The 20514-nt window shown below is 39.8% G+C and overlaps 1 protein-coding gene and 1 pseudogene across 1 annotated transcript in view; both read right to left on the reverse strand.

The window, feature by feature from the left end:
• Positions 1–20514, reverse strand: part of LOC105477531 (heparan sulfate 6-O-sulfotransferase 3) — a 759454-nt gene that overhangs the window by 287116 nt on the left and 451824 nt on the right. The gene's annotated exons all lie outside the window — the stretch shown is intronic.
• The window catches only part of LOC105477498 (AMMECR1-like protein pseudogene), an 82754-nt pseudogene that overhangs the window by 30823 nt on the left and 31417 nt on the right, over positions 1–20514 (reverse strand).

Genomic DNA, 20514 nt, shown 5'->3' on the forward strand with positions numbered 1-20514 from the left:
AATTGGTTAAAATGGCTCCAAAATTCAGTTGATGCTAGCAGAGCTTCCTTCTAAAGTCGAAATATGATTTTTTTAAAAAAGCGCACCATTCTCCAACTTTTGTTGGCCAAAATTATATCAGGCATTCAGAATGCATCTTGCCCAATATAATTAATATTCACCAATCTGTGTGTGAGATTACAAGTAGAATTCTGTAAGTTTAAAACATAAATAATAAGAGTAATAAAATTTACATTTCTATTATGACTGAAGATTTACAAACACTTTTCTTATCCATACTATTTTAAAAAGCTCACATCGACGTTATGATTCTCATTCTTAAAATGAGGTTTGAAATGGTTATGTGACTAGCCTGAGACAAGAGACCCTAAATTGCTACAAAGAAAACAAAAAAAATTCCAACAAGGCTTACAACTGACCCTGAGCTCTATTATCTTTTTTGAGTTACAAGTTTCCTCTTACCTGACACTTGCCATACTGCCCAAATTCTTCAAAACATTATTACATGCCTTGTAAATGAATCTGTAAATGGTTTGTGAAAAATGAACCTCTTATAGCTCAGCAGGCAGCCAGCAGTGATAACTGTTATCTACCTGCTGTGAGACTTAGGGCAAGTTAGTAAATCTCTCTGAGACTTCACTTTCTCTTCTTTAATGTCAAAATAATAGTATATGCTTGCATTTGAGAGAGATCAATAAAATACATGTAAGAGACACTCTCCCAGAACTTGGCACATGGTAGATTCTCAAAAGCCTCCTATTTAAAATGCATCTCAATTTGAGCATTATCAAAACCTAGGTGATAATTAAAGCTGTAACTGTACTTTTTTTCCCCAAAGAATGGGTTGTTGGAAAAGTATGTTTGGATGACACACTTATTTTATAAAATAAGAATTTAAAGAGCATTGAGGAGAAGCTAGAGATAAAAAAGCAAGTAGGTAAAGGCTAAAGAGAATCAAAAAGAAGAATTTAAAGAAAAAAACGATAACTACACATACACACTTATCAGCCTATTGATGATAATTGGACAACACAAAGCAAATAGAGAATTTATATACTTATTTACCCCTCCTGCTAACCCTGTGAAATAGCTATTATTGGTATTGTCATTTTACAGAAAAGTAAATTGAGGGACAGAGAGGTTAACTATCTTGCCTAAAAACACAGCGAGTCAGTGACAACCTTAACTGTCTGACTCCAAAGTCAATGCTCTTATCCCTTCTTATTCTGCTCCTGGTCTAAGCTAGGAGTCGAAGGCAGCAGAGAGATTGAGTGGGTACTGAAAATACTGTTATCATGATGGAGGATGTCTGTCTTGAAGGCATAAAATACCCAAGGGTACCATGGACATACCTAGCCCATGCAGCAGTTCACTAAGAGCTTGGGATGAGGAGACCTCAATGTAGATATCCTTATTCTTCATGTACTTGCAGAGATTGTTGAAGGATCACTTAGGTTGAGAGGCTGAAAGACACAAATCCAGTCCAAACCTTGGGCATGTGAGGACTGTCCTTTCATGGAAAGATCAGGAAGGTCTGAGTTGGCTGGGTTTTCTCATTGGTGTGGGGTCTTTCATATTTTTTCTTTGGATATTCTTTTCTCTCCTTACTCGTAAGACCACCATTTCAGCTCATCAATCAGTGGCTGCACAGGCGTCAGAACCTAAGGGGTGGAGCCCTTCAGCACTAGCTCCTGTTGGTAACAGTTCAGACCTGGTTGTGCCATTGTTAGTCGTATGAGCTCAGATGAGACATTTAACCTTTGTTAGTACACCTTCATTTATGAAAATTGATACAAGACCCACCTCACAGGTACTTGCAAGGGTACAAGGAGCCTATACATGTGAAAATATCCAGTACTTGATACACATCTGTTGAATCTGGATTTCAGTAGCAAATATTACTTATGAACAGCTAGACTGGCTGTTTTTAGAAGCTCACAGTTGGTGAATACATCTGAACTTTAAAGATGGCCTATAAATCATGTGGATTAAGTGTTTCAAAAAATTGGAACTGACATCAGATAGAGGGCCATCTCTTCGCAGCATACCCAACAATGGCACTTTGCTGTAGCTGCTACTGCCGACAAAAATGAGGGCAGCCGAAATATCCTGAGCCATGATTATATAGCATTAATGTCACTTGTAGCACTCGAAACTGCTTTTCTGTCATTCTTATGAGTAATGACTCACCCGTGCTTGGGCTACAGTTCCTATTGTTTGCTCTTCTCATAGAAGTGGATGGTTGGGAATACACACAAAAGAGTGGGAATCAAAATCAGAATAAAAACTGCCTCAACTGTATTGCATAGTCCAAACAAGCCTCATCAACCAGTATTAAAATGCATTCATCTTTTCAAAACAAATAATTTTCCTAATCAGCTCAAAAGTACATCCAAACAGGATTTCTTTTTTAATGGTCAAGGGGTAATTACACTTGACAAATGTAAACATCATGAGTTCTGGCCAAAGCTTCAAACAAATTTAAAGATGTTGGTTTAGATACCAGTTTCCAAGAATGAGTTTTTAAGAATGGGTGTAAAACCTAAATAAAATATTGCTTATGCTGAAAAATAACTTTATTTTAAAGTTAGAAATATAAGGACCATAATGTAAATGACCTAGTTATATACTAGTTAGTACCACACAACTAGCACTAAAACCTAAATCTCTTTCCTCCAAGTCCAGCGGGGTTTCTTCTTTTAAGTTGCATAAATACACAAGCGTGAAAACCTAAGGCTATTCCAATATTTTATGAACAACCAGGCCCCTCCTATTCTAACAACAAGGAAAGCCATGCTGTACCTTTCTCCAAATTTAAAAGTAGCCTTAGGAAGGACACATGGTCAATAGTGGGTTGATCAAAAATTCATTTTCACCGTGGTAAGAGTGGTTTAGATTCAAGAAGCTAAAGCTTAGGGCCACCTTGACCTTCAGACTCTTCCTGAAACTTTCCATTTCCCCTTAGTTCATATGCACAGGAGATCAAGATACAATGATCTATGATGCTAACTTAAGGTGGTTGAGATTCTGGGGAAATAAATTGTTCCAAGCAATTTTCCTGCTAAAAAGTCCAGAATTTATTGTTTCTGTCCAGCATTTATTGTCATTGACATCTGCGAAGATTTTCAGACAAGAATGTATTGTCTTTCACATCTCGCTTCAGTTCAGTATACTGTATCCCATATAGAAGTTTTTTTTTTTTTTAAGAACCATCTGTTTAAAGTGTCTTTATTAATTCATTCTGGTATATTTTTTGACATGTCTACAAATTACAGATCATAAATTTTCTAATAACAAAGTTGTTCATAGAGCTCTAGGCAGAACCCAATATGAGAGTCTAAATATAGAAGTGATATTTACATCTATACCCAAGTAATTCATACATAATATAAACCACGTTTGCTAACACCAAGAGCATGTTGTAGACAAGCCCTGATAACACCAAATACAATGCAGCTGTAGGTTTTCCATCATTAAGCCTTAGTAAGCTCTGCCGTAAGGCTGTAATTTTAGTGTCATTACATATCTTAATCTTATGGTGTTCTTTAAAAATATCATATTTAACTTGAAATTTAAGGCAAATGATTGCTTGAAAATATGGACCAAGCCCACTATTCCCTACTGTGAACCATTTGACCACTTGTCCTGAATAGTTAGGTCTAATGCTTTGTATTGTGTTAATAGAGAAATAAAAAATGTATATATTTATAATGTACAACATGATGTTTTGAAAATGTATACATTGTTAAATAGCTAAATCAAACTAACATACACATTATCTCACTTACTTATCAATGTTTTGTGTTGAGAGCACTTAAAATCTACTCTCAGCAATTTTCAAGCATACAGCATCTCACTTTACTCTGCAGATTATAGAACCACGTGTGTATGTAGGTATGTATGTATGTATGCATGTGTGTATGTATGTACATATGTATTTATGTATGTATTGAGACAGGGTCTCACTCTGTAACCCAGACTGGAGTGCAGTGGCATGACCACAGCTCACTGCAGCCTCAACTTCCTGGGCTCAAGCAATTCTCCCACCTCAGCCTCCCAAGTATCTGGAACTACAGGTGTACAACACACACCCAGATTAATTTTTCTATGTTTTGTGGAGACATAGATCACTTGAGCTCAGGAGGTGGCCTCGAACTCCTGAGTTCAAGTGATCCACCTGCTTCGGCCTCCCAAAGTGCTGAGACTATAGGCATGAGCCACTGCACCTGGCCATATAGAAATTTTCAATCCCCACACTACAGTAAGTACCAAATTGTCTTTTCCAAGCTCATGAGGGGAAATACCAAAAGGAGACGGCACTATGGCCCTGCGCTCCATGCCTGGAGGAAGGTGTGGGCTGCTGACACAGAGGAGGAGCTCCGATGCTCAGTGGCAGATGAAAATGGGATTTTGTGCAATGTTACCCGTTCCTTCTTTGACCCCGATGGTCCGCAGATAAGGAGATTGTGCCCAGATTCTTCAGCAGAGAAGCAAAATAAAAAGTTATTTATACAGTGACCATTGGTTTTGTTATAGTAGACACAGGGGACTTCTGTCAGCTTTTATTTTAAGCTGTTTACATTCTGAAAATGGATATTAATGGATGTATGCACTTGATTAAATATGATACTCTTATTCATCTTAATTGGTGACTTCTGTCCTATGTATAATACCATTTTTACATAGAGATAGATAGATGAGTTTTAATTATTATACAGCAACAAGATATGATATCTTCTTCACGAACTCTCACCTCTTGATTTGGTAACGCACTTTCCTGACTGTCATCTATTCTGAATGGTTGTGTCTCTGTTTCTCTCTCCTGCTCCTTGTTTTCCTTTTGTGCCTTCAATGAATATGAAAGCCAAAGTTCTGACCTCTCTTCTGTCTCAGTCCCTAACACATCCCCTGAGCTGTGGCACCACATTCTAATTGCCTGAACATGTTCACATCTCTTTCTAGCTAGCTGCCTAATCAACCTTCTATTTGTACTTCACTCTTCTGCATTCATTACCTCACACACACGCGTGCGTGCGCGCACACACACACTCACACACGCACACACAGACTTCCCTAATGTGATTTATCGTACCAGTAGTCTCTGAGTCGGCTGGATTCAAAACAGCAGCCATCTTTGATTCCTTTCTTTCCCTCATCAAGTTGTTACCATCACAGCACTTCATGATGCTCTCACAATTGCATATGTGTTCTGACATGCTTTTCTTCCTTAAGTGCCCATTTAATTCACCCTGTGTAAAACTAAGCACTTCCTTCATTGTATTAGTCTTGCATAAAATATTCGAGAAAGCTCTGGAACTACCACCTGAAGCTTCAATGTAATTTAGTGGAATTAATCTGACACTTAGGCTCTACCAAATGTGGGCACATCTCTGCAGCGCTACATTTCAGTTCCAACCTTGTCTCCTTGTCCTAAATGCCAAGAGAATGCTTTCCTATCTCTACACCTTCTCTTTCCTCTGCCTTATCCTTTGCTCTATACCTACTGAAAGTCAATCTCCAAGGTTCAACTCAAGGAAGGGTTCCTCTAAGAAACCTTCCATAAACACTCCTGCAGCCCTATCTTTCTGCCTCTAGACAGCTGTGGTCTTCCGGACCACTCATATCCCCTCCACCACTTAGCATCTCGACTTGGGCTTATTCACATCCTTTTCATACCTCAGCACCATAGCGTCCACACCTTGAAGATGCGGACTCTGACTCATTGACCACTGGAGCCCTCAGAGAACGTAACTTAATGCACACTGTAACTAGTATGAGCACATAGTAGGTGCTCAGTAAGCATATGCTGAATATTGAGCAATGGGCATTTGAATCCCTAGGAAGGGGCTGTAAACCAGGAATAGAAGGACCACAATGTGGAACTGAGAAAAGATAAGGAAACACACTGTGCATGTGGGGAATTACACAGACTCCTTCAAAAATACCGAGCTTCACCAGGTACACTATCTCCAGTCACTCCAAGGTCCCACACCCCAGGGAGGACTTGCTGATCCTTAGGGTCAGATGTGTCCTTTCTCTGCCCCTACCTCACTCCTCTCCCTGCAGGTAAACAACCCAAACCCCTGTAAGACTCCAAGGGCATTTGCTACAATTTCAGTCATTGTAACTGGACTTTTCTCTTCTTCTGCCTGCACTCCAGTTCTGGTAGCTGGATTCCTTTGCTTTATGCTGAGGTTCTGCCTTAGTAATCCCCTTCCTCCTGTCCTCTGAACTTTGGATTTCGGTTTGTGCTTCTCAGTACCATCCTCATACCTCCTCCAGTATGTACTCTCACCTTTGAACCTAAGCTAGGTATCCCCTACCTGCTGAAGTAACTCTTGATGCCAAATGCCTGCCTTCTATGAAACCGCTGCCAAGCTCCACCACTTGTCCAGATGCCCCTATTACTCCTTATTAGGAAGCTCTCCCTGTGCTAGCTCTTGCTGGCTTGGATGTCCAGCTTTGGCAGTCCCACAAGACTTGCATCAAGATTGGGCAGCAGGATGATATCCACAGTGCCCATAGCCCCCAGGTGGGAAAGTCTCAATTAGGACCCTGAACCCTTACCCTCTGACCCTTCCACTCTAGCTGACCTGGCTCTGACCACAGAGGTGACCACCTGCAGAAGGCCGGCTGTAGAGAACCCAGAAACACCCAGAAAACAGTGTGTCACCTTCAGAGTAGTTGGGGTCAGCTGCTGTCCATAGCTACCCCTGTGTTGATCTCAATAATCAGGATGCAAGACAATGAGGCCTGTCCTCAGGTGATCCTATGAGGCTGTCGTCAGAAAAATACAAAAGAGCTTCAGAAAAGTTAAACATTTTTAAGAGGAAGGACATTAAAAATATCATCCTAAGCCTCTGTACTTCTGTAATAGGTGTAATAGCATGCATCTAAGCAATAAATACGTGCACACTGAATTGCTCCAAAACCATGGAAATAAACCAAATTCCATTTTTAATGCACGCAATAAACTTTTTCCCTAGGATATCAGTTCAGATTGCTCTAACTTTTAAAAAAATAACAGCTGACTTATTCTGTATTCCTATAGCTCAGAATAAATAGATCAACTAACTTTAAAGTTGGCAGGTTTACAGTTCTCCCAGAGAAGAGAAATTAAAGCCAAACTGAAGATAAAAAGTAAGTATTTTTATATTTATGAAGTCTTAAAATTACAGAGCTGAACATACAAGGTCAATACAGAGCTGGCACAGAGCTGAGCTCAATGATTCCCACATTAGCCTTATTTCCTCAAGTGAGAAAGCGTGCTCCGGGGGGTGGCGATGTGTGCTGAGCAGTAGGCGAGGATGGCTGTGGTTCTGAGGCTCTGTGCAAACTTTGCATCCTGAGTAAACATTTACAGTTAAATCCCCAACTCAAGGCTCTGGCTAAATCCCTTCCTAAAATTAGGTCAAAATGTGAATTGTGAAATACAGTGCTCTCTGGAGTATTTCTGAATGACAGTGTCTTTATTTGTTACTTACTTTGTGTTTATTTTTCTGTGCATTTGTGGTTTTTATCCCCCTGCCCCCCCAAGAGTAAGCTCCACAGGACAAGATCCATGCTTTTCTTGTCTATAATCCCAGTGTTGAATACAATGTCTGCCAATGACAGTTTCTCAATAAAAACTTGCTGAATGAATACATACATTCATTCTTACTATGACCTCCTCAAGGGAACTCACCAACCCTTGCACCCATCTCAATGCTCAGAAAGAAGGAAAAAACTCTGTTCCTTAACTATAGAAGGACATCCAGGCACTGTAACGTAAGGTGTCACTTTCAAAGGTAACATTTTATTTGATCACTTTGAGAGCCTGTCTCCAAACCGTGGAGAAAGAATATTAATCTTCCTTGTATTTGTCTCTCTGATCACTAGAAATTTATTAACATTTAATTGTCTCGAATTTGAATTTGGTTTTCAGGAAACTTCAAAGAATTAGCATACTCTGAGAAAACCCTTGTAAGATATTAATTTTTGATCTCAAAGGGTAGTTAATTTAGGTTGTTTACATGACAGATTTGGACAGAGTTAAAGGTTAAATTCTACCTTTGAAGTCTAAAGATAACTGACAGTTGATGTTAATAATTTTATAAATTACTGAAACTATGATTAGAATTGTCTAAATATCTCATGCTAGTAAAAGTGTCATATCATCCTACTCACTCTCCCTGGGAGATGACCTGACTTTTGAATTTTCATTACCCCTAAAATTATCAGCTTCAAAACAGCATTTATGAAAAGAAATTAACATAAACATTTAAATGAGGTTTTTCTGAAAAGTTACTTGCTCATCTAAAACTGAAAGTCAACAATGAAATTACTTAAATTAATCATTCCTCCCTTCACTCAACACATAATTATGCCAAGTTTTGAGTATACAAACAAAAACAAAACAAAAAAAACCCATAAAATATTGTCCCTATATTTAAGGAGTCTACTGCATAAATCCATTTTTATTTGTTGATCTAATAAGTACTGGTGACAAAGATGGCATGGCTTCGGTCCACATTAGGCTTGAAGGTTCACAAGGCTGGGAGCATGTGTTAGTCTGTTTTGCATTACTATAAAGGAATGCCTAAGACTGGGTAATTTATAAGGAAAAACCTTTATTTGGCTCACAGTTCTGCAGACTGAACAGACACGGCACCAGCATCTGCGCAGCCTCTGGTGAGGCCTCAGGAAGCTCTTACTGATGGTGGAAGGTGGAGGAGGAGCAGGCATGTCACATGGCAAGACAGGGAGCAAGAGAGAAGGAAGGGGGTTCCAGGCTCTTTTAAACAACCAGCTCTCGTGAACCGATGGAGTGAGAACTCACTCATCACCAGGAGGACAGCACAAAACCATTCATGAGGGATCTGCTTCCATGACCCGAACATCTCCCACTAGGCCCCATCTGCAACATTAAAGGTCACATGACGTGCAATTTGGAGGGGACATACAACCAAATGCTAACAGACCACATCCATAATGCTCACCATTGAATCGCTAATATGAGAAGCATAACAGTAACAAGTATGTATTAATGTGTGATGTTTTTAAAGGCACTGTTGTTGCAGAAAGGCAGATGTGGAAATAGAAAACATACAATGTGACAAGTGAGATTTAAAAAAAATGTACATGGTGCATCATTGCCAGGAAGGAATGCCGAAGTTGGCCTGCTGAAGTCAGAGAAGACCTTTCAGAGTAGACACCATTGAGCTGAAGCACTGTAAATAAGAGGGTGTCTCAAATGGGCAGGCATGAGAGGGTGTTCCAGGCAGAATAAACAGAATGGACCAAGGCATGGAAATACGGCAAGCTGAAAGACCATGAACATATTGGAACAGCTATGAAGGTGCTACAGACACAATCAGAATTGTTCTCAGGCCTTCTCATAAACTGTTACCTGAGTAAAAACAATGCCTCTGAAAGTAATCTAAGTGAAAAATTATTATTGGACTGAAGTTCATATTTTACAATGATTTAATCAAAGGACAGATAACCTTTGACTATACTTTATAAAATCAAAGAGCTTTCATTTTAAATATTAGTATTTTTGATTACTTCTAGAAAAACAATTTAACAATTTCTATTCAAGCCTGGAATCAAATCAGAGCCACAGCTGTCCCTTGACCTAATGAAGATTTAATATTCCAATCTACTATTCTCTGATAAAGCCAGCTTCAAAAACTCCAAACCTCATGCCACCATTTCTTCCCAGTCTGATAAACTATCTATTTGAAAAACACAAATAGATGAACACTTGCATTCAACTAAACATAAACGGTGGGTCCTAGAGGCTACAGAAGTTCTTTATTCTGCATACACATCCAGGAATCATTTTTATTGAGTGCCTCAAAAGAATAAAACCAAAAAAACAAGGGAGGTCTGGTTAGTCTTGGAGAACAGGAGGAGTAAAACCAGCACCCTGCTTTGGGATAAAACTGTGAGGAGGTGAGGAGAAAGGGCAACAGGGTGCTAATGTACCTTAAACTACACTGTATGAAGAATGGCTGAAGGCCCGAGAGGTTTAGGTTGAAGAACTTTGTCTCTAGGGGAGTAACCATAACTGGCTTCAAGTGTTTGTAAGGAGAGTGTGAGGGTTGATTGTATGTGTCAATTTGACTGGGTCATGGAGTGTCCAGATAGTTAGTCAAACATGATTCTGAAAACTTCCTTTGGAATGAGATTAGCATTTAAATCCATAGACTGAGTAAGGCAGATTGCCCTCCCTAACGTGGGTGAGCTGAAAGTCTACATAGAACAAAAGGCTGATGCTCTCCCAAATAATGGATAATTCTCCTGTCTGACCTGATGACCTTCAAACTAGAATATTGGCTGTTTCTGGTTCTACAGCAGTCCATGACCTGCAGACTTCAACTAGGAGGTTGGCTCTGCAGATTTTGCACACAAGCCAATTCTTTATTTGATGATAGATGATAGATAGATAGAGATAGATAGATAGATAGATAGATAGATAGATAGATAGATAGATAGATAGACAGACAGACAGACAGACAGACACATAGGTAGACAGATACATAGATAGATTCATACATTCATACATGTGCGCTTGAATCCATACCTCCTATTAGTTCTGTTTCTCTGGAGAATCTTGACTAATACAGAAAGCAATAATGAAGAGGAAATAGTATGGGAAAACAGGCAAAGTTGAGATAGTAGAAGACAGTTTGGGGTGACAATGGATAAGCCAGTTTACATGAGCAGAGCTCTTACAAGGATATGGTGTGAAAGAAGATGGGAAAGTGAAATTGGTGCCTTGGGACTGACTCCTGCAGATGTCCATGTCCCTGGATGTCTCCAAGTCAGGGTGGGGATGTGGTAAGCAAGGCGTGTCTGGATGTGATGTGTAACCTACTGAAGGAGGAAGAGTCTGGAGGCGCAGGTTTGGTCATCATGTGAGGAAGATGGAGTTCCCCTATATGAACCCAATTTTCAATCACAAAGAACTGGAAACTGTTTTGGGTTAAAAGTTAGGTTGGTCAAGGAGGTGGGAGGCGGTGGGCAGGGGGCGGGGGGCACAGGAGAAGTAACACTTCAAACAAAACAAAGTCATTGAACAAAATGTAAAAAGATTAGGTTTGTTTTTCTGTAAACATTACACTCTTGCAACTTCTGCACTTTTCTGCATTTCTCCTAAATGCAGCTGCACAGTGAAGGAGAATTGTCATGACTTCCTTGGGTGCCTCTGTGACAGCTTCATCTTTCAAGCAAATCTCTAGGATTAAAAAAAAAAAAAAGACTATCGGGCCTTAAAACACCCCATGTACTGTAAGTCATTTAAGCCAGGAACAAACTACAGACCAAGCCATGCTAAGCACTGAAACTGGAGCCTTCCCCCATCGTAGCAGTAAACACATTACTCATGTAGATACGCTGGCCAAACTCCAAACAGCTTATGCCACAAACGAAGATGGGGCAAAAACAATCAAGGTGGCAGATAAAGCAGAGACACTATATAAAGAGTAGAATTAATTTAAATGTTCTGCAGAAATACCTAAGCTGAATTCCCTTTCTCTTTCTCTCTTTTTCTTTGTAAGCCTTTAACTTTATAAACAAGAAAACCACTAAAGTTAACCTAAGGGAAAGCTATTCTATCACATTGAAGTATTAAAATAAATATTAAGAAATTAATAAATATCAAATTAACGTAGTACCTCTCATTTAACACTAATGAAAGATATTATTGATGGTAGGGCTAGTCTCTGTATCATTTAGTGAATAAGGAAATACTAGACTGAGGTGCTGGGCAAACCCAAAAAGGAGAAAAGAAATGCTACAATTGTTGATGGATTGCCTTGAGCTAATTTTGGTACCAAGTTGATGTCCTGAAATCAACAGCTACCTAAGCCAAACCCAAGCCTGTCTTAACTTGCACACATGCCCTGCACCTTCTAATTGTTCTTTCCAGAGTTCATTTCTTTTAGGTAATATTTATTGTTCCCTAAGAGAGAAGCTATTCCCAGTATCTCCTCACTTCCAATAGCACGTGTTAGCTTTCACCAACTTACTCAAATAAGACAGCCCAACTGTTGCCAGGGATAATGGAACCACAAGACCTTGAGAAGTAAAAGTCAAACTGCTATACCATTTTGACTCTATAATTTAACATTTTCTTTCTGGCATTAGGGGTGGGCTACCCAGACCATATTCTCCTGCTAACATTTGTAAAGGTAAACACAAGAGGTGCATAGCTAGAACAACTATGGACTCTGCTGTCCCTCTAGGAGTTTTCCTTGCATGGCCCTAGGCTGATGCTGAAATATGTATTCTAGGGTAAATGCCCGTTGTGACTTGGGAGTTTATTTTAAATTGAATCTTTAATATGCAAATGTGAGATTCACCTGGGGCACCATAAGAATGAAATCTATCCTCCATCCTATCTTGCGCTCTTACATTAAAAGGAAGAACAGTAATTTTTAACACACCCCTATGATGGTTTTATGCAAATTCTTCAAGCTAGGCAAATTATTTTTGTGTTAAAATTTTTCAACCCCATAAAAACAGGAGTGAATTTATGTGGCATTTTAAAACGATGTTAGGCACATTGTAAAGCTATTTCATCTCATTTATAAAGAAGAGTGAACATAAAAACAGGCCATGGCATAATTAATAGTGAAATGATTTATAGCACCAACTCCTCCATACATATTTATGCATTTTCTATAGTCTGGTGCAAGTTCTCCCCCCTAGACCCTCAATCCCTGCCCTTGCCAAAGGAGAGAAGTAGTATCAAGTGAAACTCGTAATATGGAGCTTAAATTATGTTTCACACACATGTGTGAACACACACACACACACCCCACACACCCCACTGTAATGGTTCTCTAGAATTTTCTAAAGGGCCCTAAATAATTCTGTTATCCAGGTTCCACTCCTAAAGGTTCTGCTTGAATTGGTCTGAGGGGGTGGCCTGGGACATTAAGATTTTTGAGTTTCAGATGAAGCCCAGCTTGAGACCTACTATCTATGCTAAAAGGACATTAATATTATTAAGCAAAGTTACAATGTGGAATTTAAATCACCATGTTACTAAATAACTTGAATAATAAACTCAGAGACCATACTGTAAGGCCATTCCATTTCTAACTCACCCTTCCATTTATGATTTATTGCAAATTCAACAAATACTTCTTGAGTGCCCACTATGTGCCAGGCATTGTGCTAGAGCCTGGAGATATAAACATAAATAAGACAGACACGCCCTGTCTGTTCAGAAGGTAGAGTTCAGCAGACATTTGTGGACTGCTGTTTCTACTTCTTGTTTCCCAGCTAACGTTCTACCTGTTCTTAATATCTGTGGATGGTATCACTGGCTCTCAAAGTAGCTATTGGATTTTCCTACTTGGAACCTCTGTTTTTAAATTCCTTAGGAATACAGATGAAAACTAAAGAACTGATATATCTTTACAATGGCAATAAGAACACAGGTAATAAACAGATTTTGAAACTAACGAACGTTTCAAAGAATCACCTGAAAGACAATAGGATACATTATCTCCTTACAGAGATTTGGTTCTCTCTTCTGAAGTTATGGTAGAAACAAAAGTTCAGCACAAACTATACTTACTACGCTTAAGTCTGATCTCCACCAGAAGTAGAGCACTGAGTTACACCTCTCTTCTTCTGCCCATGACCATCGAGGTGGGCTTTAGTATAATTTGAGATCAACTCTAAAATATTTCCTAGGTTTTTCAAAAGCATAGTCTTGCCTATGAAGGCAGTGCAAAATAGCAAATATGCTAGCGTTGGTTGTAGAAAGATGTCATTTAATTTCTCTTTACTATGTTCAGCTGAAAAGTCTGCTCACAATGGTTTGATGAGGCAAATGGAAATAATTACTCCATTTTTATGTGGATAACATGAGCACAATAAGCTGAGTTATCAAACTTACGATCCAGATAAGTAGCAGAAATGTAAGCAAACACTGACTCAAAAGACAAATGAATTTTAGTCCTACACAGAACCCACCACGACTTCCTCATGGCTGACACAGGCTGCATGAATAATGCCAGGAAAACTTAGAAAGCATTACACAGCGATGTTCTCACACATTTCTATTATATATTCACCAGGCAAGGAGCACATTTAGTTAATAAACACTCATCTGATTCCCTCTAGAATACTAATTTTGAAAGGAGTTTCTTTAGTTGTATAATTTTCAAGTATTTATTCTAGTGCAAGTTTCACTTTAAAGCAATACATTTGTGAATTTCTTAATAAGGCTCATTTTTAAATAATATAATGAGCCAGATTTTCTCCAGTGCCCAAGTCGCTTCCTGGTAGTTACTGAGCCTTCCAGGCCATAGTAATTTACCACTTACCATGCTCCATCAGGCATTCACCAGAGAGGACGGTACTTTGGAAGGTGATGAAAACTTTATGCACAAATAAGAGAGGAGGAAGATGAGAGGGTCAACGCTGAAAAATATTCATACTTTGGATTTTTCCATATTGTGGGTCAAAAAGGAAGACTAAGAAGAGTTGTCACAAAGATCATAATAAAAACTTGCATAAAATGAAGGTAATAATGATTTACATTTTACAGATCTGTTCAAGCCCCTACTTGATCATTTTCAGTGACAAAGTGCTCACTTTTTTGTTAAATAGCTTGTTCCACTGTTGGACTGTTCTAGTTTGAAATTCCTATCCATCTGCCATCAATTGTCTTGTACAACATGGTTTCTACCAACTCATTCTTCTTCTACACACTAGCCATGTAAATATTGGAAGAAACTTATGTCTACCACAAGTCTTCTCTTTCTGTATTAAATTCCTCAGTTCCAGAAACAGTTCATTATATTATATAGTTTTCAGATGCCCTTCCACTGGAGCCAACATACTTTGAATGCGCTCTGGTTTATAAGTATCCCTGTCAGTGAGTTAGTCCCCAAATTAGACACAGTATTCCAGATTGGAGTTTATCAGGGCAGATGTCAGTGGGAATACATCATCCCTGGTTCTAGGCACTTGCCCTTTTTGTTGCTATGCCATTCTGTGGATGTAGGGTGAGCTCATGGTCTACTGATGCCCTTAGGGTCTTTTCAGATCAACTATTGTCAAGTCATACCTGATCTCCCTCACCCTGAACTAGGGCAGATAAGGTTTAGAATTCAATATATATATCTATGGTTGAAACACATCATTCCATCCTATTAAGAAAAATAAATTTGATTCTGTCATCTATTTTTGGCCTCGTGTATTCAACATTTTTAATAGGTCATATGAAGACATGCTTCAAAACATATTTGCCATCCTTCATAGTTTGTGCCATGCCCAAAACTGATAAGTATGTTTCCTATGTAACTGAAGCACAATCGGCCACACATTCCTGGAAAGTTACTAGGAGAGAGGAATGGGTCCTGAAACTGATTCCCTTCAAATAAAGATGAAAGGAGAATGCCCAGGTCAAGAAATTGGCTTGGCTTCAGATATAACAGGGAAAAATATTAATAGCTAAGTTTCTGCTCAACCTTAGTATAGCTAAGAGATGACCCACAGGGAGAAGGCAGGCCTGAAATAGTTCTGTCTTTTATATCCCTGAAGATTCCTGTGTAAAGAGCAAACATCTGCCAGCCAAGAAGACTCATGAAGTTGTTAAGTGGTTTCCTTGGTGTGGGCAGGGGCATCTGTGAAGATTGTGCTTCTTTTTCTCAATGTGTCTTCTGACTGCTCTGAGAATTACTCTTGGGGCTGGGTGTCTATTTGGATCCAGTGATCACCCAGTGGATGACAACCAAGATGAGCAGACAACCTGCACCACACGATGACAGAGAAACCTTGACCCAATCAGACCTGGGGGAGGAGGATGACTGAAGTACCGCAGGAAATTATTCTAGACTGAACAAATCAGGTAGTGAGAAATGCACTGCTGGGAGCTGCCGCATCCTCCATAATCTGTACAGGAGATTGGAAGATAAATAAATTCCTTTCTGTTTGTGGTGGTGGCAATCCCTAAGGGGAGCCAAACAACAGATATGCACAGATATGTAAAGATAGGGATATGGTATGTGATGAATGAATAGTGTTTTTTCCTCAGAGCTCTCGTTGGTTTCTGAAAGAATCTTGTTTATCTGATTATTTTTAATTGTGTCTCTCCTACCATCAGAATGTAAATCTCCTTTTGAGCAGGAACCACCATCATATCTCCTCTCATTGTCCCAGCATCTAGAACACTGCACAGAGAAGTGCTCAGTTACCACATTTGGCTACAGATGGACCGAGATGGGGCAGAACTTGAAAGTGGCAGAGGAAGGACCTAGACTATGTCCCTGAGAAAATACCTAATAGAGATTGACCGTTGTGGTCCTCTTCCCCATAGGACATACTTGAATGATCTTGAGTGGAGGTCACGTGAGCAGCAAAAGAGTAGAGTGGTGGAGGTGAATGCAGTCTCTCCCACACTTACCAGTTTGCTGAAGTTCATGAACAAGAAGATACAACAAATATAGGGGGCTGTGGCTGGGAGGTGTCAGAACGGTCATGGAGTCAATCAAATCCTCTTGATTGCATTAGGAGTAATATGAGAACAAGTTCCCCCTTCCCGAATAGGCCAGAAAAGGTGGACCCTTGAAAGAGTGGGAGGCTGTTACTTTGTTAGATGATGTATTTACGTAATTCCATAAAAATACCAGTGGGACTGCAGATATCTTTTAGGGTGACATGAATCTAATATTTTGCATACAGATATTTTAGTGACAGGAGCCCATCTGACTCTATTATCGTACTGCCCAGTTTCTCCCTACCCACCAGGAGCATATCCATATTGGGAGAAAGCTGCTGGCTATCTCAGTGAATAAAGCTAAACTCTATCTATGGGTAATGGTTTTTCCCTTCATCTGCCAGACCAGTAATGCTACAAATAAAAGAAAGTAACTGGTCATGTGTTGTTCTTAATGAGTCAGGGACCACCTCTTTCTTATGTAATTGTTCAAACACAATTTGTTAAGTATCCCAGAGGCTTTCTGCCCCTAGGGATTTTTGAATCAAAAAGGTTCAGATCTGTAGATATGCATAACTAATCCACAAGAGGTAAAAGTGTTTTGATGCAATAATGGTAAGAAAGAAAGCAAACACAAAACTCCCAGAAACTGTACACTATGTTAAACTTTACTCCCATACTGTTCTATTTCAATTGACGTAAGAAAAGCAACTGGTAAATTGTGGAACTGCTTCTAAATCAAATGATACAATCAGTTGCAGTCTACCAGGAAAATCACTCTTATAAATAATTTGGGAATGATGAAGATAATGTTATGTTTTGGGCATCACAGTTGCAAGCCATGGCATACTGGGCAAACGTTCCTATGTATTCCATGAAGTCACAGAGTACTAGCTAGTTGGGGGAAGCACCTCCCATTTGGCCCTGGGCAGACATCATATCATCCCATTTTTAGAAGCGTCTCAGTAAAGTTATCATTCTCATTACATTTTGCATTTTTACGCCACCTGTAATCATAGCTCCCAGGCACTATATACATTGTTAATTTATTATAGTGATTTCAATTTTGCTAGTTAACTCTCAGGTCTCCTTAATGTGTTAAGCCCTAAAATCAGCAGGAAGAACTGAAACTCTTAAATACCCAAATCCCTGTATATTTTCAGGAACCAGAAGACCTGGGTTCTAATACTGGTTTTTGTACTAATCGGCTCTACGACTCCAGCAAGTCACTTCTTTCTGGGCCTCAGTCTCGTAGGTAAAATGTCAGACTTGATCTAAATGGGGCTGGGCACAGTGGCTCACCCCTGTAATCCCAGCACTCTGGAAGGCCAAGGTGGGTGGATCATTTGAGGTCAGGAGGTCAAGACCAGCCTGGCCAACATGGTGAAACCCCGTCTCTACTAAAAATACAAAAAATTAGCTGGGTATGGTGGTGGGCGCCTGTGATCCCAGCTACTTGGGAGGCTGAGGCAGGAGAATCACTTGAACCTGGAAGGCGGAGGTTGCAGTGAGCCGAGACCGCGCCATTGCACTCTAGCCTGAGAGGGACAGCGAGACTGTTTCAAAAAAATAAATGAGTAAAAATAAATTAATAAATAAAATAAATGGCCTCTAGTGTCCTCCCCAGCTCTAAGATTTTTGGGCTCTGTATATCAGAGCTCTCAGGAATGAGTCTGACATATATCTGTGCATAGATGGAGATTAATGTGTTCCTGAGGTCACTCTGACTCTACACTCTTTCAGTGCATCATCCATCCCGGTGCTGCCAGCTGCCAGATCCCTGTGGAGGACTCTGTGTCAGATCTAATTCCAGAAAGTCCTCAGAACCAGAAATAAATAGGAATGCCTAGGGCTAATTTAGACGTCTGAAGCTAAGCAAAGAGAAGTGATTCCTTTATGAAATTTATTTTAGAACAAAAATGGTTTGCAGAGTGAAGTGAAGGAACTGGCATTAAGTTACAAAAGCATGTTAGTAATTAATGGCATGGCTTAAAATATCAAGTTAAGACATTATCCTCTGAAGAATCCATTAACCAAATCTAAACAAGGCTGATCAAGGCTCCTTTGCCTAAGGAGGGAGTGGGCTATTGGAGAGGATGGGAGGAGGGTTGGAAGACATCCCTAAATGCTTTCTACTATTCACATGCTTATAATTTTAAAGATAAAATGGATCCAATGTAAGTGAAGGGACAAGTTAAGCAAGAAAAAGACAAACAAATGTATACATTCACAAGCTTACGATAAATATTTGGGCATTTTAATTAAGTTTTATACCTGAGGGCTGTAAAAACCTTAGAATGGGCATTCAGAGAAAGGTAAAATTTGTCTTGGAAAGTGGCTTACAAGAAATAAATACAAAACATTTATTAGGAAGTGACTGGGGCAGAAATGCAATCAGGCTGAACTTGCCAAAGAGTTAGGTGGGTTAGTAGGGTGCAGAGCAGTGCTCACCATGCAGCAAGACCCAACCTCCCCGAGAAGTTCAAAACTTTATCTGGTAATCTCCAAGTGAGTTTTCAATGGTGTGTCACTATGAAAGAGTTTTCTGTAGAGATGGGGTTTTAGCCAGCAGCCACTACCCACTTGCCAGGCCTGTTAATGGCCTATGCCCAAAATTCTGCTCTTGTCACTCATCAGGAAGACTCTGAGCATGAAGGAATAAAGGAGATTCTCATAAGGAGGATGTTTAGTCCCCAGGCTATAGGAAAGTACCAGGCACATTTATTGCATGGGCCATAAGGGAGTAGTTGAAGATATTAACAGGGAACTGGTAGAACAGGTGGATGTGTCCAAATACAAAAGGAAGCCACCATGGCTTTCTGAACCTAGGGGTGGTTCGCTGGGGGAACTCAACACCTGTTAATGAGCAGCCAATTATCCATCAGAAGGTTTCTCTTTTCAATTCCAGGAATAAATTAAAATGGTGGAAAAATAATGAAGAACTACTGAAAAATAAACAGACTTAAAAATGAGTGCCCAGGCTCACGCGCGTAACCCCAGCACTTTGGGAGGCTGAGGCGGGTGGATCATAGGTCAGGAGTTTAAGATCAGCCCAGCCAACACAATGAAACCCTGTCTCTACTAAAAATACAAAAAATTAGCCAGGCGTGGTGGCAGGTGCCTGTAATCCCAGCTACTTGGGAGGCTGAGGCAGAAAAATCACTTGAACCCAGGAGGCAGGGGTTGCAGTGAGTGGAGATCTCGCCATTGCACTCCAGCCTGGGTGACAGGGCGAGACTCTGTCTCAAAAAAAAAAAAAAAAAAAGAATGTTCAAACTGAGTTGTGCAAATGCTTTCATTGGGTTAAATTTTGTAGTCGTAGTCACTGGATGGAGACACAGTCAAGCTCCGATTAAGGTTTACAGAGAACACTAGTGAAACAATGAATGCTAGGAGAGAACATAAACTGACAGAAAGTGTTTTCTAAGTTTATACTTTCCCTATTTTCTCTATGTTCCTATTTCCAACCGGTATGGGCAAAGTATAAAGCACCTACTCTGTTGGCCACTTTTTTCCAGATTCACTGGACATAATTCTCAGTTGAAAATACTTCCCTGAGAAACCCTGGAAGAGTAAACCACTCCAACGCCTGGATAATGGCACAGCCCATAAATATTGGAGCAGAAGAAAAATGTTGAGATCATGTGAAAAACACAGAACAAGGGATCTGCCCAAATAGCAGTAATAGACAATTGGAAATGCAGAATAATCTCTGACCCAAGTCTTTTGTAACCTATACTTACCAAGAAAGAGTGGAACTGGTATAAATTCCACTGAAAAAGCAAAAGTTGCAAATATTTTTAGATAAGATTTTTCCCAATTTGTCTTGAATTTTCTATATGATATAGATACTTCTGAAATCAATTTTCACATGCTCAGCCAGGCACGGTGACTTATGCCTGTAATCCTAGCACTTTGGGAGGCCGAGACAGGCGGATCACTTGAGGCCAGGAGTTCGAGACTAACCTGGCCAACATGGCGAAACCCCATCTCTATCAAAAATTCAAAAATTAGCCGGGCATGGCGGCATGTGCCTGCAGTCCCAGCTACTCAGGAGGCCAAGGCATGAG

This window comes from Macaca nemestrina, chromosome 16, assembly GCF_043159975.1.
Source record: "Macaca nemestrina isolate mMacNem1 chromosome 16, mMacNem.hap1, whole genome shotgun sequence".
In the NCBI taxonomy this organism is placed as follows: domain Eukaryota; kingdom Metazoa; phylum Chordata; class Mammalia; order Primates; family Cercopithecidae; genus Macaca; species Macaca nemestrina.